The sequence below is a fragment of the Hirundo rustica genome, chromosome 12, assembly GCF_015227805.2.
Source record: "Hirundo rustica isolate bHirRus1 chromosome 12, bHirRus1.pri.v3, whole genome shotgun sequence".
NCBI lineage: Eukaryota > Metazoa > Chordata > Aves > Passeriformes > Hirundinidae > Hirundo > Hirundo rustica.
Genome location: NC_053461.1, coordinates 13,040,919 through 13,066,214, shown reverse-complemented (window position 1 = coordinate 13,066,214; position 25,296 = coordinate 13,040,919). Strand labels below are relative to the sequence as shown.

General features: G+C 37.6%; 1 protein-coding gene across 2 annotated transcripts in view; it reads left to right on the top strand.

The window, feature by feature from the left end:
- FHIT (fragile histidine triad diadenosine triphosphatase) overlaps positions 1-25,296 on the top strand; it is a 605,820-nt gene that overhangs the window by 40,565 nt on the left and 539,959 nt on the right. The window contains exon 1 of one of the 2 annotated variants that reach the window (XM_058422315.1): positions 7,290-7,308. The exons of the other annotated variant lie outside the window; for it this stretch is intronic. The gene's annotated coding sequence lies outside the window, so the exon portion shown is untranslated. Of the gene's footprint in view, positions 1-7,289; positions 7,309-25,296 lie in introns of those variants that run through there. 2 annotated transcript variants of the gene reach the window in all.

The following is a 25,296-nucleotide window of genomic DNA, read 5'->3' as shown; positions in this document are numbered from 1 at the left end:
GTACTCTAATTTTTTTTTTTTTAAAAAAGGTATGAAAGCAAAACAACAACTTACAGATCTTTGTATTTCTCTATTGAATTATTATGTTCTAGAAGACAAGTGTTTTCATAATGAATCCAGTTGGGAGGCATATAAAGGACTGATTTGAAACCTCAAATATCTTGGTCTTCCCCTGGAATTTAGCAATATAGCTTTTGATTCATTCATGCAGCTTGTATTTTTATAAGGTTAGTCTCAGCTGGTTTGGCTCACTTCTAAACACTTGCTGGGAGCCCAGAGCAGCCATGGCCACAGAGTACTGATGAAGGAGAAAGCAGAGTGGCAGCCTTCAGTTACTTACTGTCAATCATCAAAAACCCAGACCCCTTTAGATTCTCCCTCTCTCCAACCAGCAGTAGTGGCACTTTACCCCAGTTTGGAATGCTTTCCCTTCCCCAAAGGAGTGATACAGCTGAGAATAAAGTGACAAGACTGTGCTGAGACTGCGAGACGGTGAGACTGAGTGCTGTGAATTTTTGTCAGTCTTTGCACAGGGCCATGCCTGCTTCTAGTGCTGCCTTACTACTTGCAGACTATATTCCCAGATTAATGCCAGAGAAAACTGGTCATGGTCTTCTGTTAGTCAACAAATACCTATTCATAACTCCATGGGCTTCTTATTGAAAGAAATGTAAGACAGGGTCATATGTACTTTATTAAAGCTCCTAAATATGAACAAGAAGACATATTACCCAAACTACCAGTGATCCTAAACCAATGTCAGCAAAAAAAAAAGCATACTGACAGTTAATGCCTAAAGTAATAGTTTTGACACATTCTGAACAGCGTTGAGAAACCTGTTTGGCCAAAAAAGAGAATTTTCCAGCCCACATTTGTGATTTATATTGGTTAAGAAACCCAAGTTTCTTAATATCCGAATCATAATTGTGATATCTGGTGTGAAGCTTCCTCCTGCAGAAGTCACTTCCACTGAGTTTGCATTTGCCCTGGGTGTTTGTGCTGTGACATTTCCATTGTGGAGGCTCGCCCTGCTCTCCTAGCAGGGACAGGAGATTTATGGACAGCTTGGCAGGTCAGAAGGGGAGGACCACTGTGGTCGTTGTTCCCAGTGTGTTATCTGACATGGGCACATGGCACGGGACCGGGGACACACTGCTGCTCTGTACACTCCTTCCCCACCAGCAGTCCAGAGATCAACTGTCCTTGCAGCTGTTCCGGATGATCTTGAGGAACAGTGCTTTGATGACTCCCATTTACCAGAAGCACTGTAATAATATCAGTTCCTTATGACTTAAAAGGTCAGAATATGCTGCAATAAAAATTACCATGAGAGAGTTATTTTAGAGCCATCTAAAGCTTGTTCCTGTGTTCTCTATCTCCTCTCCTTTGCTGACTGCATAGAAGTAGGTGCAGACACAGTTTATGAAACCTACAGCCACTTTCAAACCCCCTCATCCCCCTGAAAAAAGCATCTTCCAGAGAAACCAAACAAAAATAAATCTAAAAATATCCCTTACCTACTGAAAATAGAGCATAAAAAGAAAAACACAAAATATTTAAGCTATCAGAAGTGTGGAAACTCTTCAGTTTTTTGTGACCTAGTCATGATTGCAACTGCATTTAAGTAGCTGCTGGCGTAGCTGTTTCAACCACTGAATGTTTTTCACAAGCACAAGACCTGTCAAAGGATAAGTTACATTTTTGTCAATACTTTATCATACTGTTCTCAAGGTAAATTTCCTTTGGGTAATCTATGGACTCAAAGGACAAGCTCTAAAATAGGCCAGCAGAATTTGATTAAAAACAGAACTGATTTAAACCAGTTTTATGGGACTTAGAAAAAAAGGTCCTTAAATGACCTCGTGTCACTGACATATGGAAATTTTAGAAACATTACTCCGTAGCTATATTGAACCCTCCAACATTAGTCCATCAACCAATTTAAAATACATTTGAGCAAACCTGTGATTGGCTTTGTTACTTCCAGTGAGATACTTACAAGAGAAATTTAGTCCCTTTTTCTCTGTAAAACAGGACTCTAAATCAACTTATGAAATCTTCAGAAGGAAAAGATAATTTCAAGCTTCTCAAAACACAACCCCATCATGTAAAAAAAAATCAAATTTTATGTAAGTTGTGTAAATACATATGAACCATGTTTTTCCCCCCCGAGTTTGTCTGTAAGACTAGGCGTAGTTTGCCAAAGACCAAAGACTGTAACCATGTTACCTATGCTGCTTTAAGAGCTCTGTCTGTCCTGCAACTTTCCTGCCTTTTGCTTCTTCCTTCCTAGTAAAACACAATACTTTATAAGTAATATACTCAGTATATCTTGAAAACATTTTATAATTTCTTTTGAAATGACATATCAAACCAAGTGCCAAAACAAAAGCAATTTTCCCTTGATTTTGCAAAAATGTACTCCACTTTGATGTATGTCTTTGATAATATCACAATATGAATATTCTTTGCATTAATATTCCCACCTATCATTTAACAACTTCTGTAGGTAACATATGTGATGCTCCATCTTTTCTATTTAATTATTGTAATACATGTTTTAGTTACTCTGGTTCCTCACAAAATTGCCTAGCAGATTTTGAAGGTTAAATGAGTTTTCTGCTGTACATGAAAACTATTTAATTTTTTTTTATTTTTTTTGTGCGTTAAAGATCCCGTTCTTTTTATATTAAAATTCTCTTAAGGTTTTTGTTGCTCCTTTAGCTATATAGGCACCATATACCATCTTTTTTTTTTTTTTCAAGCATTGTGTAAAGAATTAAAATAAAACCTGAAACAAAGTGAAAAAAAGCTTTACTGTTTTTAGAAACATGTAATGACCACTGATCATATGAGTAAAGTAAATACTGAAGTCTTTGTGTATAAATCTGTTTGCTTTTCTGCTTTTCACAATTTTAACACTTCGTGTTCCTTGTGTAAACTGAATACCTTCAGTTACCAAAAATATTTGGGTAAAAAATACATTAAGGAATTTCACTGCTCCTTAGTTTCAAACCACAAAATTGATTTACTTGAAAGAGAAGTTTTCCAGCATCAGAAGACAAAGACTGGTCTTCATTCAAAACTACAATGTTAACAATCTAAAGAATTACCTAATTTATTTAGTCTGCACTAATTAACTTCATTCTTGATGGAGACAGCTGCTATTGCATGTGACAACAAATGAAACTCCCTGCCATGCTGCAAAGTTTTCTGACTAAATTTTCTGGTTTCCTACTAGCCTCAGTGGCCACAGAGAGCATGAAAAAGGAAACAGATGAAAGAAAGACTTGTGGTATTTTTTGGGTTTTTTTTTCTGTTCTTAAAATTTTAATTCAAATGATGAAGCTGTGTTGATTTGAAAATTGGTGTTTATATTTTATTAATTGTATTGTGTGCTGTGACACGTCTGTGAACCTACAACAATTAACCAGCTTATTTTTCCAAGATATGAGTGTTTCAATTATTCTTTTGAAATTTTATTTGTGGCATGCTGTAATTATACCTTGCACATACATTTTGTAAAGTTTCCCATTGAACTGAGAAACTGTGCATTGTGTTGACAAATCCCAGCTTGTTGTGTTTGCTGTTTTAAGCGTGCTGTGAAAGCTGGTCCCTTGTGCTCCAAATGTAAATTGGACACAGCTAATTGCACCTACAGCTGGTGAGTGAGTTCAGTGAGTGCTGATTTCTGGAGGGAAATGTGCCTCCACTGCTTGTGCTTAGATACAGCTTTGAGTCCTCCTTTAGATGTGCTTCATTATTGGCAGGGGTAGGCTTCACTGCCAGTGCTTCTTAAGGGAAACCAGAACATTCTGTACTTTACTTGTTGATATAAACCTGGAAATGTTTCTCTGTTTTGGATGTACAATATTTCTTATTACTCAAACTCACGTCCCAAAACCCTGAGCGATGAAACTTATTCTGAAAGTAAAAGCAAGCTTACACTCTTGTGCTGTTTGTAGAGCCCTTCACTCCAGAGAGAGGTACAACACCTAACACAAAGAGAGGCTGCAGTTCTGTGGTCAGCTGCAGCTGCTGAGGTAGGGGAAGATGAGAGTTCAAAAAAGGATGTGGTGCTATTATTGAAAATTCATAGTCATTTTTGGATGCCTTGTGGGTGCAGTTATGGGAAATGCACAGGGTGTAAACTCAGCAGACATCTGGTGGTGACAAGCTACCAGAGAGGAATTAATGACTGGCTTCACAGAAGGGGCTGTTTTGGTTAGATGCAGTATCATTGTTACTCTGCCAGAAACGTGAATACAACAAAAGTTAGCTTTAGAATTGAATACTAAAGAAAGGAGTGAAAACTTCTTGAAAAAATCCTATGAGAGTTTGCTGATTTTCTGACGGCTACACACTAAGATCTCACAGAAGCTTTTGGATTGTGAGTTATTTCACAGAAACAAGAAGTAAACACAGACTTTAAAGTGCACAAACCAGCAGAAAGAGACCATGAGAAGAATCACCTTTTTATATGACATAAGTGCAGGATTCTCCTTTACTTATACCATTCTTACTTCTTCAGAACTACTATGTTTCTGTTTCTTGGATACACAACAAATATTGAGGCAAAAGACAATAGAATGTTTGTTTGAAAATATATGCTATGTAACATCACAGATTTAAGGGTTGTAATTTAATATTATTGAAGACAGTTTCATATTGGAAACCATAGAATTCACTGAAAAATACAATTCCTATGCATCACAGAGGAAGAGAGGTTCTCAGTATCATTTTGCAGGTAAAACACCTTTTATCAGGACTTACTGAAATTGGCACAGTCAAGATATTAAGGGCTTGTGCTCCTCTTAGGATTAGAGGGAGGAAAAATACTTTCTGCGTAAATATAAATTAGCTCAATATAAAGGAAGAAAGTGAACTGCCCCATCAAACAAAGGAGCAGCAGTGAGCTAAAGGAATGTTTTCCTGGGATCTCTATCGGGCTTTTCTTCAAGAGGTTTCATGCTCAGCTGAATGTTAGAAGCAGATTATCTAGAAACACATTTCACTTCTGCTTATGTATTATATTTCCCTATTAATAATAGAATATTAAAGCTGTTTTCTTGGTAAGCCAAGGCTTCTGATGTAGCAGTAGCCCACCTCTTTGTGTGTCTCTCACGTATTTTAGCAGTTCCAAGTATTAACATAATACATAATCTCTGGTTACAGACAGAGGTTGCAGAGGTAGAAGTGGAGAATTATGGCTAGAGCTATGGAAAGAGATTAGAAATTGCAGTTTGTTTTCAACAGTGTTGAACAGCATTCAGAATTGTTTGTTAGTGGTGTTTTTCTGTTGCTATTAAAACTTTCTGACATATTTAAGCAGATTTTCTGATGTGCTGCTTTACTGAAGTGTCTGCTTTTTCAGCATATACTTCAGTACAATATTTTCCCAGCATCATGAGCATGTGCTTGGCACAACAAAACTGTCTTAAATTTTTATCTTTTCTTGCTGACTTTAAAAGAGGAAATGTTTTTGAATCCTTTGTAAAAATATGAGTCAACAAGAGACAACTCACATAAAAGGAGTGTATTTTTATCAGGGTGTGATTGGCACATCATCTCCAACAGCACCCCTTGATTTGGATGGATTTCCATCTGCAAATGGCAGTAAAATTGTCCATATACAAATCTGATGGCCTTTGCTCTTACTAATGATATGGTCTCCTTAACAATTAATGACAGTAAAACATGTCAGGAAGGGAAAAGTGTGATCATTAATAAAGAAAGTGACCCTGTGATGGCAAAACACATCCCTTGTACTAGATATGGGAATTGCTCCCATTGTTTGCTTTCTTAAACACAATGAGTAGTCAGGATGTTTCTCAGGATCCAGTGCATATAGGAGGAGCAGCCACTACTAGATTCTCAATTGCATAATCTTAGCAGACAGGTGTACACAACGTAAAAGGGACATATCTAGGGTAGTTTTGCAGACAAATGTCTCAAGGGACCTGTTGCTGTGCAGTGTCACAAAGGGCTGACGAAATGCATAACAGCAGGGGGAATTGATGCTGTCACTTCAGCACAGAGTGGTTTTTGGGATTAGACAAGGGACTTTGCTGTATGGAAGTACAGACACTAAGGCATAATGCACAGCAGTGGCATCAAAAGGCAATCTTGGTGTTCTACTGGCATTCAGTAGTAATGACACTTGATACCACACTGATGGGTTGGCGACAACGTCTTCAACGTGAGTTTACAGGATAAACTATGATAACTGGAGTATTGGTCATTACCTGTGGCAGTGTTCATGAATACAGCAGTAAGAGTGCCTTGCATTAATTTCTAGTGGTACTGGCTCCAGCAAATACATCAAACATGTCTTTCATACTAATGTTCTTTAGTATATAATATAAAGTTCAAGGTTTGGGCTTGAGCCCAGCATGTCTGATTGCTCGCGTCCTAGAGTAACAGTAATATTCAGCAACTTCATCCCCCTACAGTGGATATACACAAAAGGAGCTGTGTAAGAGAGCTCTCTTGGGTACCAAATGGAACCCTCTGCAAACCACAGACCCACTGGAAACCTTTCTGCTCTAAGATCTTGTCTTCACCAAAAAAAGCTCAGTCCAGCTGAACAAAAGCAACACACTAACCACGCCTTTTTCCTTTAGGAAAAGGGTGGAAGGAGAAATACTTAATGGCAGAAGCTGATGATGGTGCTGGATGTGCGGCTCTGGCAGGAGCTGCTGCTACAGACAGCCCTGTGTGACTCCAAAACAAGTGAAGGAACTCCAACACCCGTGTCTGTGTCAGGGAATTCAGCAGGGACATCACTGCCTGCACGGAGGCACAGAGTGACATTCTCACTGTTGTTACATTGAACTAAAAATTCAGGCAGTATGAGAGCCAAATGCACGGTAACATCACAACTCGTCTCCAGCAGGGTCTAAACCAGATACGCACGGCAGAAGCACAAGCACAGCACACACTGTAACATAACTTGTAATGGTGTGAGCTACTCGCACTGCCAAGGACAGTGTCCACACAATTCGTGAGGCTTTTCCCTGCGGGCCCACCCTGAGCACGGTGCTCCTGCACTCCCCGGGGTGCCTGGCACCTCAGGGGCGGTCCCGGCGGCCAAGGAGCCGCTCCCCTCACGATCCTCTTGTGCTTGCCACAAGCGGGGAAATCGCCTCTAGGCGAGGAAATCGGTGCTAAGCAGGAACACCGACCACAACTCCGCCGCCGCCACGGTCCCTCAGCCGCCGTCCCGGCGGGCCCCGACAGCGCGGCGGCTCCGCCTCCCAGCGCCGCGCCGCCACAGGCGGGGCCGCGCAGGCGTGTCACAGCGGGACTGTAAGTCTCCATTTTGTGTTAATTTCACCCTCCTTCTCCCCGGCCCCGCTGCGGATCGTTGCAGCGGGAGGAGCGGGCGGCGGGCGCTGAGGGGGAGCCCCGGGGCAGCGCTCTCCCCGCTCCCTGAGGCGGAGCCGCCCCCGTGCCCTCCGCGCCCGCCGCCCTCTCGCTGCTCCACCATCCTCCTGTCCCTGCCCGCCGATACTGAAATACCTTCGTGGGGACGTGTCGCGCTAATTAAAAATGTATTATTTGCCCCTCGTGAGCGCTGCTGTGAGCCCCCGGTAGAAATGCGGTGTGTTAAAGTAGATCCATTAATTCCCGTCCTCCAGCAAAACGCAAGGCTGTCATTGCAACAACCAACCCATGCTTGGATCATTGAGACTGAGCAATCGCTTAAGTTTAAATTTCTGTGTACGCCACTGAAACCGTTTCAGAAACCTTGCGTACTTTGTCGAAGTGATGGATCAAGTGCTTTTATAGCAGTTCCTAAATGATTTTAGCTGAACATGGGTAAGCTGGGTGACGGTGCCATACACTAGATAAAGGTAGCTATGTTTTTCCGAGGATGCCATGTGTCCCAGGAATAGATCCATATTGCAGATTCCCGGTAACTCATTTCAGAAGTTAATAAAATCAAGATAAAGGACAACAAAAAGCCCCACTCACTGCCCCCTCCTTAAAACATTCCTCTTGTTCTTGTTTGTAGGATGGAACCTAAAATGCGAGCTCAGGGATTTTCAGCTGAAAATTGTTTCGAGACCGAAAAAAAAAAAAAAAAAAAAAAAAAAAAACCCAAAACAAAACAAAACAAAAAAACACCAAACTAGGTTTATATATATGTAGATTTTTTTTTTTTTCCTTGGGGGGCGGTGTAGCATACTTAAATATCTTACATGGTTTCATAATCTTAAGAAGTGGAAAATACAAAGATCAGTTCAAAGAACAATTGCACAATATGTCCGCCTCTAAGCATTTTTTAAAGTATTTAATTTTTCAGTGTTGGATGTCGGTGATCCAAATAAGACATTGCAGAGCATGTGCTAAGATCTTAATTTTAAATTGAATCACTGAAATGTCTGATAGAAAAATTGCATTAAATATTTTGTCTTTATTCTCAGGATAAGATGTCTCTTATCTCCTCCAATAAATAGCAGGCCCCCTGATTTCATAACCTGCTTTCACATTTCCCTTCAAATACACTTTTAGACATTATGAATAGTTTTAAATCTTTGAATGAGGGGAGAGTACTTTTCCTATCTTTAAAAGCTGCATTCTGTGTGCTGAAAAATTCTATACGCACACACTGGTTTTTTCCTGTGCGAAGAAGAGTGCTGGCAAAAGCTGAGTTTAGTTTGCTTGTCAGTTGCACCACCTACTATGAAACCTTTAGTTTATTTCTTGCAGCTTGTGGGGTTTTTCTTGTTTGTTTTTGTTTTTTCCCCTTGTGAGACATTTGGTCAGAGGTGCTGCTAGTTTTATTCAATGGGAGCTGCTGCTTTTCAAAGTATAGCACTTCTAATGCAAGTTCTAATTCAATCTCTTCAAAATATGCTATTATAATAATGCTAATTTAATTGGTATTGCAATATTGAGAAAATTTAGAAGAATTAAGGCCGCAATATGTGAAAGCTGTGGAGCCTACTTGTTTTCATTCATTTATTTATTAAACATTTATTTGAATCCATTTTTCAGGGTCTTTTTCAGCATGTTATAATTTTGTTTTCTTTGTTATGGTTTATGTCTCAGTCTTAGAGTGCAATGAGAAGAGTGTGTTACATAAAGCCTACAGCCATAGTAAAATATTTTAGTTTGACAGCCTTTGAACTGTGTGTTTGCAGTTTCCATTGACTTTGCTAGTGGCCAAGTTAATACTTTTACATGCTGGGAAAATTGGAGGATATAGAGATGCTATTGGAAACAATGAGTCAACTCATATAACTTAATGTCGAACATGGGATTATCCACTTGTCTTGCATATTACAACTGTGTATGTACTTTATAGGATTTGCCTTTTCATAGTTACAATGTGTAATCCTCTCATTCGTTTTGTCATCTGTCACATGAATCCTTTTGTGAATTTGCAGAAAATTGAATTACTCAGTTTCATACGTCAGTCATTCTTTCTTCTCCAGTAACTGCAGCTTCAATTATGTCAATTACATTTATTTATATTATTTAATGTATTTATAATGTTCCCTATTTTTGCAAAAGTTAAAAATACTGTCACTTTGCAACTTTGTCAGCTGATTTGTATATAGAATGTCTTTAGCGTGCAAATAAACAGCTTCAGACAAATTGGCCATGCTTACTACAGAGGGCCAAATGTTGATATATCAAGTCTCCAAGAAAAACGTTGTTGACTTCTGTAGCTCAAATCCTAATAGGAATGATTACAAAATGCAAATTAATTACTTTCAAATATTTTGGTGCTGTGTAGGTAATGTTTTATTTTGGCATCGCACTGAGTTGACCAGTATCGTCCATATTTTCTCCTTCTTAAAATAACATCTCAGGTATCTTTTTTGCCTTCCTATAGATTTTTTCTCACTTAGTTTTAAGTTATTCTTACAGAGCGACGTGGTTTTGTTGCTTTGTTATTTCCATAAGCTCTAGGGGGAGATGGACACTTTAAAGAACATCTTAATAAATTACATTCATTCTTCTTGTCTTTCTCCACTCCACCAGTAATTTATCAAATAAAACTCTTAGACATGTTTGGTGCAGTGTGTTCCTTGTGCATCCTTGTAGTTTATAACTCATGCTTTCCAAGTGTTCAAATGCATATGCAATTGTATTTTTTTTGTTTCCTTGTTTGGTTTTTATTTATTTATATTTTTTTTAAGGCCTAACCAAATCTTCGTTTGTTTGCTGATAAAATGCCTGCTGGGTTCCTTTGGGTACCAGGGAGGGAGATACGATTTTCCCTAAAGCTACAGGATAATTCTGAGTATCCGTGCTAAACAGTCAATGTCAGAATTTGAAGCCTTTCCCTTTTGTGTGTAAGTTTTCATTGTGAAGGAGTTACCTCTCCACATAAGAATGTGTACACAAATGGATAAAAATGGATTGTATGGGAAAAGCAGCTTCATAATCAGCATTTAGAAAGCTTTACTGGTACAAAGGGAACTTGCATTAGTTGAATGTGATTCCTGTTGGAAAGGATTGGATCTGGCCCTGATTGTGACTAACCCAGCACCCTCAGTGTCCACGCAGTATTAATGGGGGCTGTGCAATTACATTTCACTTGTTCTCTCAGTGACTCAGCTGTTGAAAGGCTTTCTGCAGAAGCCCTTAATTAAGACTAGTTCTTCCTCCCTTCCCTTAAATTTCAAGACAGTCTGCTAACTGTATTCCTACAAGGAACAGACTGGAAAATAGTTGAAAGAGCTCTCTTCCACCAGTGCTTCGACTGTGAGTGGGAATCCCAAGGTGTAAAAGGCCTCAGAGTGGAGCTTCCTAAGACTGTAATCCCTGCGGGGGATGTGTCAGGATAGGAGGGCTGAGGGTATCTGCAGAGGGGAGCAGGTGTTTGCACAGGTCCCTGCAGATTGTTATAGTAACAGGGTAGAATTTTTCAAATTTATAGAGCGCTTCTAAAGGCCTACTCCTCTTGGAAGTGGTGTGACTATTCTAGTAGCAAACATGAAAAATTGTAAAGAGGTCTTGGGAAAAAAAAGCTGGTTTTAATCTCTTGGACGATACTAAACAGAATGTCCTAATTGTGAGATTTAAATAAACCTTTTTATTTTATTCAGACTATGTGCTTCTCCTCTCATCAATTTGCACTGCAATACTGAATATTCCCAGTGTAGCTCATCAGATTTGCATTGTAACACATAACAACAGCTGCATTTGTCTGCTTCACATTTGTAGATACTCCAAAGTACAGAATTTCTGTATTGGCACTGCAGTGATGCCTGTTACTTTATCAAAATAATGCTCTGTCCTACTGTATGATGAGTCAAAAGCATTTATATCAATTCTTCTGGATATAAAGGTTTTTAGCATTAATGTTTGCAAAGATTTAGCAAGGTCTTAAGTCACTAAAAATCTGATGTGTCTTGGCCTTGGCAGGTGTTTAGTTGTTCAGAAGTCATTGCATACTGACTTGTTGTAATACTTTATATATGTCACTTAATTTTCTTTCAAAATTATTTCTGAAATTTTAAAGAATTAAGGCATTAAATTGGCATAGTGCTGATGCTTGGCACTAAGTATGCATATTATTTATCCTGTTCAGTGTTATTATGCAAATACTGAAAATTAAGTACCTTCTAAACTGTTTCGCTGGATTTGTGCATGAGTCTTAACTGAGAACTAAGAGATAATGAAGGCCTGTTAGAAAGCAGTAGGTAACACATGAGGCTCAAATTTGCATTTAGCTGGCATTAGGAATCAGCATCAGTGTTCTGTTAGTGAAAACAAAATAATGATTCCTTAAACTGGTAGGAAGTAAAGTGTTTCACAGGGACTTTGGATTTTGAAATAGCTTTTAAATAGCATTAAGGCAGTAATGTTTTTCTAGATGGTCACTAAAATGAAAAGGTTCTTGATTTTGTTGTTTTCTGTTGTCACTACTTTGCCCATTTTGATGCTTTACCTGACTTTTGCTACCTTCCTGGTACTCCTTTTTCAAAAAGGGAAAAAAAAAAAAAAAGGAAAAAAGGAAAAATCATTAATTTTGTATATATTATCCACGATCTTTTTGGCATTTCCATGAATCGAAACCAATAGCTTAATTACTTGCTTGTTTAATATACAGTAGCAGAGCAACCAAGCTGGCAGTCTTTAGATCTGTCTGTGAAAGGACTTTGAAATTACAGTTGCAGAGAAATGTGTTTCTCCTTTTTATTTCTTGTGCCAGGACATCTAATGATTTCAGGCTTTCAGTTTTCTTTTTAGTGCATGTTGTGCTATTAAATATTTAAGAATTATATGGTTGTGATGAATCCTATTTCAGAAGAGCAGAATTTGGTTCATTGCGGAGAAGTTTGCAGGTGAAATTCGTTTTTAAAACATTCAATATTAGGAAGAGAAGGGGGAAGGACACAAGGGTGCTTGCTTAAATCTGGGATTTATGAGTCTTACTTTTGATTAGATTTTGCTGAAGAAAATGTGTAGTCTTGTTTAAAAACATGGTTAGGATCACAAATTTATAGAAAAACCAAATTGCAGACAGAGCTTTGAATGAGGACCTGATGGTCTTCATAATATTTTTCTAGAAAGTGTTACAACCCTGGGCTTCAGCTTCCATTACTCTGCAAGCCTTTATAGGAGTTGGGTTTAAACTGCAGTGATGTTATTGTTTGGGGAAGTGTTGATTGTCAGACTACTGTGCCTGTTTGTGTGTTGCTGCAAACTACTGTCAACTAAAGCATTCAGTTCAGTTGTCATAGACTGGTTTAAGACTGGTTATTTGCCTATTAAAAACTATAGTGAAATATTGGTAGTGAAATATCTATATTGTATATTTAAGAATATTTTTGAATGTAGTTATCGTGAGTTGTCCTGCTAAAGACTGAATTGGAAAAAGGGAGAATATGGAGAGTATTTGTGTCAGTCCAGCTGTAGCAATGTGACTGTGCAGTGGGGGATTGTGAATAGTTGTGGGGTGGGAATAGCTAATTGTCTGCAACGTTGTAACAAAAATCAGGATGTGTGTTTGAAGTTCTGTGAGAGGATTTAAATCAGGAAAGAGGTGGTTGGATGTAAAAGCTAAACAGTGCAAAGAATCTTACTTGGGATACAAGTTGAGGTATTCGAAGGTTAGATAAAACAGTGCATTTTAGTATAGATATTTTGATAGAAGTAGTCAAATAAACAAAAATTTCTCAGGAAAACAAGTGTTTTTAAAGATTTTTATTTGTTTAAATATGTAGAAAATTGCTTTAAAATTTGAAAGGAAAATATGAAACTAGGAGTTCTATCCCATTTGGCAGCTGTTTTTCCTTTATTTTTCTAGTGTAATGTTAGTTTTTGAGTATGTATGTGAGCATTCATTGTATATTGAAAATAGGAATACGAAGGCAACATTAGAAAAGATAAAACCATTCTACATTATTTCTTAAATGTTTTATAGTTATTATAACACTTGCATTGTAAGAGGTTCTGTTGTGTGTTGAGACTGAATGATGCAAATATCAATAATATTTGCCAATATTACTAGGAACCACCCATTGTGCTTGGTGTTATTTATTTCCAGGTGCCAGGGCCTCTGTGACTGTTTGCAAGGTCAGAATGCTTCACACTGATGACTGTGCGAGTGTCTGTACACAGTGATCAGCTCCCTTCTCAGCCTTCTTGATAAGCTGAATAAATTAAATTCCTTAATAGGAAAAGATGAGGATATCAGATAGCTGTTGCAGACAAGCTGTAGAATTCTCTGTGAGCAAAAGGGAGAGGAGAAGACCAAAACAGTGTGGGAGGACTGCGGTTGTTGCCACAATCTGAAAGGGCTGGCTGGCCTGCCGCGGTTTCAGAGAATGAATCAGTGACAGGCAAATGGAGGGATGCTGTTCTGGAAAGCTGTGTTGTTCATGATCCCACCTCAGAGTGTGGTGGCTCTCAGCAAAGCTGGTTTTCAGAACGCTGTTCTTTTGCTTATTGTCTCAGAGGCCACCTCAAATAGTACCAGGTTTGCTCATAAGGATCTGAGTGGGGATAAGGGGACCAAAATCTTAAGAAACACATTTGACTCACCTCATTCATAAGAATTACAAGGATGGTGCAGGTTCTACAAGGAAACAGCCAATATAGAAAATTCATTTGTGAGCCATGAATATTTACAAATTCCTGTAGTTACTGTACGTTTCCTTTCCAGCTGTTCTAAGTGGTTTATTAAACTGAACATCTCTCTGTAAGTACTAAGAAGTGAAGCTTTAAGAGCAATTTGGACTGGTGCTGGTAGATAATGTTCATTATTTGACAAAACTATATTGTCCTATTACATCCCTCAACTGGGCAAATAATTAATGCAGTTCTCTGTCCTGCTCACTGTTGCTTTTTCTCAAAAGTACCAAAGCCAAACTTCAGCATTTTAAGTGTCTTTGCTTAGTTGCATTTTACTCTCATGCTGTCTTTTCCATCTTGAGCAGAACTCTCTTGTTGCTGTTGTCTTGGAAGGTCTAATTTGATGGAGGTTGAACATTGTGAACCTAAAGAGGGCTTTCATTTCCCCATGCTAATTATTCTCATTTCATCAGGCAGAAGTAATAGAAGCATTTGCAGTGACCTGCTTTGTATAAAGTGTAAGGTTTCTTCCCTTGTTTTTTCCAAGCACTACAGGCAGTGGTCGGCTTTGGTGGCTATAAATGCTGCTTAACTCCTGGTATAACATCTGTCCTTCCACAAGGGAATGTGCTGCCAGCTAGTTCAGCTAAGCCTCATTTGTGTCTGTTTCTGAAAACTTCTGCTCTTTGTAACTAGAGATTTTGTACTAGTCAGCGCTGCTTGTCAGGTTATTTATGCTGCAGATCTTGATATTTTTAGTCGTCAGCTCTGAAAACTCCTAGATAATCAATGTAACTGAGAAGCTTTAAGCAGCCTCTGCATGCTGGGTGATCAAGGAGGCAACTACAGGCCACTCCTACAAAACCCAATTTTTAAAATGTTTGGGTAAATGACATTTTTTTTTTCTTTTAGATGTCAGCTCTTCATCTTATCTGAGACAGAAACATGCATAATTGGCAGAAAGGGCTTTTCTCTCTATGCACCATAGCTCGATATTGAGAGAGTAGAATTTCAGAGGAACCTTCTGAATCTGAGATACTTAGGGATATTTTAAAAAGTATTTAAAGATGGTTTTATTTTGGTAAAATGGCTTTTTTTTTCTTAAGTAGTTTTGTCATCTTTGTGTTACTACAAGGAACCTGAGACAGACTAACATAGTGCAAATCTGATTAAAATTATCTGTTCTGTTTCAAAGGTCAGGCGCTCTCAGTGAATTTGCTTTCAAATTATTTTGTTTATTCTGTGTACGTATGCATCTTGAGCTCTATAAAGGTCAGGAGAGGAGATTCATTGTGGAATTTAAAAGAAGTTGGGTTTTTACTGCTGGTAGCCCTGTTTAGTTTCATATGAGCTAATGAAAATTGTTTTCCTTTGTTGGTTTTGTTTTGCTGTTTTTTATTTTTCTAGTGAATCTTGTTTGTAACTGTGAGGTTACTTTTTCCATTTGAAAATAAGACAGTATTACTAATTTCATATTTTATGTGATCTTAAAGATTAAGTACTGTTTGTACAAATTAAATAGTAGTCTTACTTGGGTTTTGGTTTCTTGGGTTCTTTAATTCAACTGGTAGACTAACTGTTTTCCCAACTAGAGTAATATATTTAAAGGATACACAGCGTTTAACTATCTCTTGCCACAAAATATTTAATAAAATAGGTGTGGTGATGCAATTTCTTAGAATTGTCCTGCTATTAATGTTCAGGTTGAAAAATATAACCACAAAAGGATTCATGTGTGTGTTGTGAAGCGTACCTAATTGCAGTTTTTGGTCACAGAAACAGTGACTATTAGTAAAGAAGTGGGCTTCTATTAAATACAAAAGGAACTGCATTGTAAGAGTCTAATTTTTGTCCTAAAAAAGGCTGTTATATAAGCCCCCTTGCATTCCAGTTCTGTCTCTAGAATGGTTGAAATATTTCGTGTTGTTGACACAAAAAGGGGTTTTTTTTAAATGATAACTTGGTAGGAATCAAGAAATTTTTGAAACAATAACAATTTTCACTAAAAAAATAGTATATTTTTCAAAGTTTACATTTACTTGGAAAGTCTGGAGCTGTTTAACCAAATCAGATTTTCCTGTCAAGAGCATTTTCTTTTCTGACTTAAGGAGGTGAAATCTGAATGAGACAGAACATGCTGATTGAATGAACATAACTTTGTGTTTCAATGCACATTTTACTGGAAGGGTGGACAAATTTTGCAGTTATATGGAAGATTAAGAAAATCCTTCTGAGTCTTTTTATGTGTAGAAGAATATAAATTTCATGTGGGCAGTTGTGGTGCTTTCAGGAGTAAGTAATAGATGTCATTATAAGCAGAGCACTCGTCTGCCCTGCCAAAGATTGGTTGAGTGTGTGTTTAACCAGCAGTTGCTTCAGTCTGTGTGAATGTAACCAAGCTTGGCCATTAGTAGCAACAGATTGGTTGGCTTCTTTTTAGTTTAAAAAATTGCTTTTGTAAGTCAGGTGTTTGCCCAGGCTGGTTGGCTCTAATTTCACAGGGCAGACATTGGACTGCTGGGTGCCTCCTTTGAAGGACAGAAGATGGTGGGGCCTTGACTGGGTGCCTCTGCTTGTGGGAGTTTTGCCAAGTTGCTGCTCCTGCTTTGAGGCCCTTATCTTTCTTGCCTGCTTCTTACTAATTAGTATAATTTGTAAGTTTCCCTCCACTGATTCACTATTTTTGGTAGCAAGCACTGTCCTGTCATTTCTCTTTACCTGAGTGTTTCCAGTGAGAAAGATTTCTATATCAGCTTTTCATCAGTTTTGCTGCTTGAATCCTAGTCGATTAATTAGTGTTTTATACCTGTTGTGAGATGTAGCCTTCCCAGTGCTGCAACTGAAGCTGGAGCTGTTAGGCCTTGACAGTGTGATTTAAGAAAAAAATCTAAAAATTTAAATTGGGAAACCTTAGGATATTTGAAGTAGAACTTGGAATACATTTTATAACAAAAAAAGCCCAAACCCCCAAGCATTATTTATACTTGACTTGGAAAAAATTCTGTTAAATAAAATGTTATCCTGTTTTTCACTTTCCCAGGTGTCAGAGGAAATAAAATTGCCTTCTAGTATTTTGATATTAACACTTTTCATGTCATGTTAATTCTGATGCATGGCTTGTTTTGAGAGGACTCGCTTAGGTGGGGTAAAATCCCAGGACGACTGATGCTGCGATGGCACATCTCTGAGAGGAGAACTCGAGAATAAGAGTTACAGACCAAGTATCAGGATCTGAATGCAGGGGAATAGAGAAGAACAGAAAGGAAGAAATGGTGGAAATACTATTCTTTAGATGAAGATCAATAGCACTTAACTTTGGGAGTGGTATGTGAGGGCTGGTGTTGGATTCTGGATTATATAAATACTTTGGATGCTACTTAAAGCTTCTAAAATTACTTTATTATTTTCTTCCCGAACTGTGTTGTAATATAGAACCACATTCATATTCATGTATTTGCACCTAATAAAACATTTGTACCAGTGGAGATCTTTTCAACTTTGATGCACAAAAGAAACTCTTTTGAAAAGTTTGGGGTTGGTAGTAGATTCTGAGGTATTAGGTACTAAGCATCCTGTGAGATAAATTTGGAAGCCTAGAGTTAGGAATACTTTGTCCTTGAACTTTTTTGTTATTATTTGATACTGAGACCAGAGCAGTGGCTTTCTGTGTGTGTAAATTTGGTGTATGGTGTGACTGTGCTGTTGTGGGCACTGCATAATCATCTACTTTGCTGCATTTGCACATTTATTTTGTTGTCAATAGGAAGCTTATAATGGCTATTTCTCTTGCAGTGTAGGAGTTAATTCGTAGATAGAACTCTCTAATGGATGGCGTCAAACTGATGGAGCTTTATTGGAAAAAAATATATTTATTAATTTTGAAATATTGTCTTGAATCTGTTTGTTGCCATGTTTTGGTGGATTGCATTGGTTCCCTTAGGTGCTTCTCATTTATGCTGTGTGTGCAGTGCAGGTGATTCTGGGTTCTCTTCCTCTCAGCTTCCTGTGGATATGGACTGCAAACAGTGGAAACTCAATCTGAACACAGCTGATCTTTTCTGAAATACAAAGCACACAAGTGCCTCGCTGATCCTGCAGTTGTGTGTGCACCTGGGATGGGAAATATCAGTGGCTGCTCTTGTCTTCTCACAACAGCACTTCTGCTTTTGTGCCTGTAAACTCCTGAGGCCGAAAAGTTGTGGCTGGATTCTTCCTTTGAGCATTATTCATTCTGTGCATATATATTATGTGTTTCTCTTGTTATCTGCTCAGGGTTCCATGCTCAAAATTGGCTGAATTAGTTATGCATTTGTTGAGTTCCCTTTTGTTTTGGAGAATGTGTACCATGTCTTCAGGAAGTTTGAAGAAAAAACTGGAGAATACAAAGAATTAAGTATTGTCAGTGTTGACGAAAAACATAAGTCAGAAAAAAATTGATAGCATTGTTTGAATAGCTTCTCATAAATGTGTAAGATTCTCATTAGTCCAACTTCAGAAGTCTAATGAATATTAATGAATGAGATCAAAGACATTTAGAAATCAAAGCAAGTAAACAACAATTATTTTTAAGAATTATATAAGTTTTTAACTGCACAAAAATATGAATCATCTTAACAGAATGGCTCCATGAGAAGTTTTTCTTGAAAACATTTTTCTTGAATTTTTTTGTGTTGAACTAGAAAGGCAAGTAAGTAACATAAACCAGAAAAACAGTTACATCAAAACCTGAAATATATAAAATGTCTTCATTATGCTGTATTGAAATACCTAAATTAAACTGTGGAATCTAGCAGGCTGGGAATTTTTGCTTGGCCTAAGTCCATGATTTGAGCTTGACTCAGACTGTCAACATAAATTGGTAAATATTGAGAAGGAAATTACTTTTGGATGTCTCAGACCTTTACTGTTTCTTTCTACATTTCTAGTACTTATGGACTAAAGTTATCTGTGCTGAAACATATACATAATGTATTTCTGTTAAAAAAGATGGGTTTACACATCATTTAATACATGCAAGATGTTGATCATCAAATATCAGAGTATGACCAGAACTATCTTCATCTCATTATCTGCTTTTCCAAATCTTATCTAGAACCAGCATGTGGTGTGACCTGTATAGCACAGATATTTAATCTTTGTATAATACATGCTTGTAATATAGGATGGGGTATTTCAGCATTACAGTGTGATGTGAGTAAATCTTCCAAGACTGAGGAAAATACTTGGAGCAATTTATTACATTTTACTTTTGATTTATCTTTACATTTTTACTATCATTCATTTAATAATTCTTTTATCTCACTAAAATAAAAAAAAAATATTTTTATATGAGATGATGACCTAAACAAAATAATACGTGTAGGCATGAGTTCAGGTATCTTTTATTTTTATTTCTGCAATTAAAACCCATTTTATATCTACATAATTTTCTTTAAAATTCTGTGCTGGTTTTAATGCATTTAATCCACAGAGGCCATAATGGTGGTATTACTCCAAAGGCTCTTCTCCCCTAGTGCAACATGGAGAGTGTTGTGCTCATAAAGCACCTGCTCGCTCTGGCCAAGGGTGACATTGTATGACAGTTTGTGATTCCTACGAACTTTAATGGCAAAGAGGATCCTTCAAATACTGTCAGAGAAACAGTTTCATTTTGAACCTGGATATAAAGCTAATGGTATCTAACGGCTTTTAGTGTCACTGAATCAAATTCCTCAAGTAGAAAGAAAGGGTGACATTCTGTTTTAAAGTGACCGTATGTTTGACCCAGTTTGGCGATGGTGGTGTCATCACAATTGTATCTTGCTGCTGTAGGCTCTTGCAGCCTGACAGGCAGAACAAGTTGCTTTAGCTCAGAGAGCTCATCTGTCACACTGAGCAGCTTGCAGGTTTCTATTATCTGAATGAAATGTGGAGCGAGGACTTCTCCCTGCTCCCTGCCTATCGGCATAGTCAGCAACCAGCTCTCACCCCTGGTAACAGGCTGAAATGAAATGGTAGAAGAAGAGAGAATAAAAAACTATTTCCAGAGATGCAAATGTAAGCCACATTTAATAATTAAATGACATGTGGTACAAAAATAATAATTAAAAAAAAAAAAAACAAAACAAAAACTTGTCCAGGAACTAGATGGAAAGTTAATTTCCAAAGAGGGATTGCAATTTCCTTATCTGAAATGGGAGATGGAAAGCTTTTAATTGTATATTTAAGACCAAAACTAAGAACAGTTTAATAATTCTATAGGGCAGTAACAGGAATCCGTTTTTATCATGAGCATTTACTTAGCATTTGAAGTGTTCAAACCTTTATGGTGATTTTATTATATTTTCTCAAAATAGTGCACCGAGAATTCTGTACCCTAGGCCACATCTTGCCATAATCTCTTAGACTCTTTGTAGTTCTGTGACAGGAGCAATGTTAGGGCTCTGAGTTTGTGCTGGTTGCTCTTTGAAGTTCATTTGCGGCTGACTTGGCTGCTTTATTCTTCCAATGACCAATTTTTACTTGTTTTGAGAATATTGGCAAAAGGCACACAAATCATAATGCTTAATAAATGCTGATCAGTTGTTTTTCCTACGTTAAGCATAGGAAGAAATTTTTTGAACCTGTCATGTCTAATTTTAAAACAGTTTTTACTGGAGTAAAATTTCCAAGTAAAACTTCTGCTAGTAACAGCCACCAACTGGTTTCTGTTTGTTATAATATTAATGATTGTGGCAGTCCACAAGCAAAATGATTCACATGTGGCACATGTCAGGAATGCCCTCTGGTATTCAAAAATGAGATAGATTATCGTGGGGGAGAAATCTGTTAATAATATTTTATTCAAAGTGATGCTGTATAACATTATTCAAATGGAATACACCAGTTGGTATTTTCATTGTGGAAATGATGAGCTGAGTCCCCCCAGTCTAATGAAAAATAGGACTATGGATTGTATGGTGCATGTAGGAATTAGGAAGATATTTATATCTTTGGGTTTCACAGCTTCAGTGGAATAGAAAGGGTCATTCTGTAGTGATCGATAGATTTGTGGTGAATTGCACAAGATCTGAGAAAATGAGGATTGCATTTATCACATCTAAGGGGAATGTCAAAGTGTGTGTCTGCCCATAACCCCATCAGTGGTAAAATGATGACAATGTGCCTTTGGGAGATACCAATCAATATGACTGTTGTAAAGCTCAACAGCGACTGATGCCATTCTATCTGATGGGTTCTGGGGTGGCTTAGAGAGCTGTGGAAAGAAAAAAAACAAAGAAAAAACATTGGGTTTGTACCCAAGACCTGCTTGGAAAAAGTTTGAAATAAGTCTCATAAAAATGAAATGGGACATAATGTTCTAGGTTTGAAATATTAGATAAAGATGTTGAGCTGAATTCTGCTTGTCTGGTCATTATAGACAGCACTTACGCACTATATAATCATTGAGAGCACGACACAGAACCAGAATGAGTGTGTAATGAGCTTCCCAGCATGCAGTTTGCTGGGAAAAGCAGTAGCTGTTGGTGGCTTCCTAAAAAAAAAAAAAAAAAAAAAAAAAAAAAAAAAGTTGATGATAATTCATTCAGAAAGCCCACTGATTTGTTCAACAGAAATAAATCCTATGATTTCTGACCAGAATAAATCAATGGCAATGTCACAGATGAAGAATATCCAAAACAAGCTCAGAACTAAAATGTAAGTGAACAGGAATAAGTTTAAAACAGCAGACATTTTAAATAACATTTTAAACAGCTGCTTCTGTCATGAAACCTGTAACATATAAAGGCTAAAATGTATTTCGTATATTGTTTTCCTTTTCCCAGTAAAAACTCTGAAACCTGAATCAGGTTTTCTGTGGACAAGAGTGAGGGATTTCTGAGAGAATAACCCAAATGCATGCATGCTGATAAAAACATGCATATGCAACATATACAGGCACACTTGAAAACACTCTAAATATTATCAGCAGTGGTGAAGACAAAAGCACCTGAAATCTATGCTCCTATTTCCCAACTCTGAAGTTCCTAGCTAAAAGATATACAGCTTTATTCCTTGACTTAACCTGTTTTTGTTGGAATGGGTATCTCACTCCTTATGTAGCCAGCTCCTGCTAGTCTAAATAATTTGAAGAATCATTACAATTTAGGTGCAATTCTGAAATTAAAAGAGGAAGAGGGTAGAAATTGGAGGTTTTTTGGGAGCAGTAATGAGGTGCACACAAGAAGTAATTCTCAATCAATTTTTCCAGGAAAACTCAAGGAAAGACTCAAACAACTTTGGTTTTCCAGAAATTTGTATTTCTTTTTGTGCTAAACTTAGATAAAAATTGTACCTAGGGTTATGAGATAGAGGTTCATATTTGTAGAGATCAGAAGAGATCACTGAAGTTTTTCCTTCGAACTCCTGTGTGGGGAACAGAAATGTCACTCATTTCCCTCGATGCAGGCTGGTAACTTCTTGGCTGAAGTGGATCTGCTGGAAAGCTTGTCTTCATTTGAAGAGACTGAGAGGAATTAAGTGTCCACTTCCTGTGGTAGTTAGTAATACTTGTTTGTTAATTATCTTCCAGATTAAACTTGGGTTTGTACAAATTGATCTTTTGTCTGTGTTGAGTTGTCTCGCTGATGTGCAGGGCAGTCCCTTTTAACTTCTGTGGAAGTTGACACTGGCCAAAATTGCTTCAGCCTTGGCTCCCCTCTCCATGTACAGGACTGCTGGATGAGTTTGGTGCTAGTGACCAAACAACGGAGTGATTAAAGCAGTAGAGGGAAGCAACATCTGTCAGTACAGATTTTTTCATGCAGTAGTAGCTGTACAAAATAAACATGATTATTAATGTATAGGGCAAACATTGATGTTTGTATTTATTATCACTTTTTAGTCTCGAAATACAAAACGAGGATACTCTAAAGTAAGTGTATTTCTTACATTGCAGTGACAAGCATTGCCTCACACCTTTCGTGTTACATTCACGGAACTGTGTGCAGAGGTTAAAGATAAAGCTGACAGGACAACTTCTTTAGCCACCTGGCTTCCCTATCAGACAAGTGGGCTGAGTGATAGAGGGAAAATGTAAAGAAAGTTGATATGCTGAGGGAATAAGTGCTGATTTCTGCTTTGTTCACAGTGGTTAAGTTGTGCTGGTGTAGTTATGTTTACAAAGATTAATGCTGGTGTATTTAAAAGTAAATGCACTGGTCCTGCATCTGCTCCCTAGACTAATAATGCCAGGTGAGAAAAAGAAGAAAATTGGAAGTGACTTTTTAATGGTTCTTTTGAATTTGCATGAGCCTTGCTTATGTAGTTGTACGCATCAAGAATTTCTATGGAAAGCAGGAAATTAAGATAGATAAGACTGCATAACTGTGGATTTTTCACTGTGTATTAAGTGGATAAATACCTAAAATTTAGGTAGTGGAGCATAATAGTTGTATGTGTGTATAATATCACAGTAACTTTCATCTTTGAAGATAATTCAGCATTCTGTATTAGCTCATAAACATGTAACTTAATTGTTCTTTGATTAATAGCTAAAGTAGAAATAGGGTGGGTTTTTTTGCTAAAAAGAGACTGGATGTTACATCAGGCAGCCTGACAGAGACCATTTTCATCAATAAGCTGTTTTGCTGAGATTCAGATATCCCATAAACTTGTATTTGTTTCAACAACTTCATCTTTTCATTTTTCACTTCATCTTGAGCATTTTCTGTTGTCCCTTTCATAAATTTGAACTGGGATAATTAAAGCAGCCTGCAACATAGAAGAAAGATGTAGAAATTTAAGATAGTGGCTTTATGCAGTGAAATTTGAATTGATATGAATTTGTGTTGTTATAAGTTGTAAATCACTGTGATCAACTGTTTAAAGACTGGTTATACACCAGATCTGTATAGCCCAGAAGAAGCAAATGTATGCTGTGGTGTGAGTTTGCTTTTTTTTTTCTGGTAATGGTTGCCTTTTATGACATGGTACATTAATTTTTAATATGTATAGGCACTTGAGCTGTTAATAGGTATAAAAAAAATAAGAAAAAAAGAGATTGAAGCAAGCAAATATTTCTAATAAATAAAAGTATTTTCAAAGGAAAACATTTAAGAGAAGCTAGAAAGTGGAGTTCTGTATGTGGCAACAGCACTCTGTAGGTTTACAGGTTTTTGTACCTGTCTAATCTTTTTATCTAAAGTTATCATGGTAACTGTGGTGTTGCCTGCCATAGGTGACCTTGAACCAAATAACCTCCATATAATTATCTTTAATTTAGATAGATTTGGCTTCCATTTCATACTCACACACCCAGTTCTTTCTCCTGTTCTTTATTTGGGAACAGAGTGAAAATGCCCATTTGATCCCTCACAATATCTGTGTCCTTTAGGTGGCACATCTGCACAGCTGGTGTCAGGTGCTGTTACCTGCATTAATTGTCACACTTGCTTTTCCTTAGAGAGATCTTGGCAGGAGGAAAATTCTCTAGAGAGGAGATGACTATTTCTGCCCTAGTATGAGCACATGTCTTAGGTGCTCTAGTCCATGGGAATAGAAGCTCACCGCATCTTTGTTGTGAACTGGTGAATATGAGCCAACTCCGTCCTGAAGCTGCTGTCTCACCCCTTTAGCTCTGAGTTAAACTCAAGCTGCTATGATTTGCCCCTTAGCATCAGCTGCTGATCTGGGTTTGATGTCAAATTAAGAGAATTGTGCAGCTTTTCTTTGGATTGCAGAGGCAGTTTAGGTCTGTTCTTTGTATGTTAGTGGGATGTTAAGCACACAGGCTGGGTGAGCAGAAAACGGCAGTGGAGCATCTTGACTGTAGAACCCTGTCCTTGGGTGTAATGGAATTGCACGTGGTGACCTCTGTGTCTCATTTAGAGCCTGATTGCTTTGCTTTTGAGCCCTGAGCAGCCCTGGTGAACTGAACAATTTATCTTTTTGTGAGAACATATGGCTTGAATTCCTGATTTCTCTGGGTATGTTTGTGTTTGAGCTGATATTAGTGTGGCTCCAGACAGAGAAAACAGGAGCTTTGAAGGGAACTTAGAGAAGAAAGGGTCTTTCCTTCTGTAATTCTATGCTCAGTTCAAGTAATCAGCAGAGGAATTAGAAATTACAACAGTTCTCTTTCTTCTTGGTCATTTTTATAATGTGGGATGTATATTTAGACTTGTTTAGGTTGGAAAAGACTTTTAAGATCCTTGAGTCTCACCATTAGCCAAGCAGTGCCACTAAACCATTGCCCTAAGTGCTACATCTGCACATTCTGTATTTGAATATAGGGTG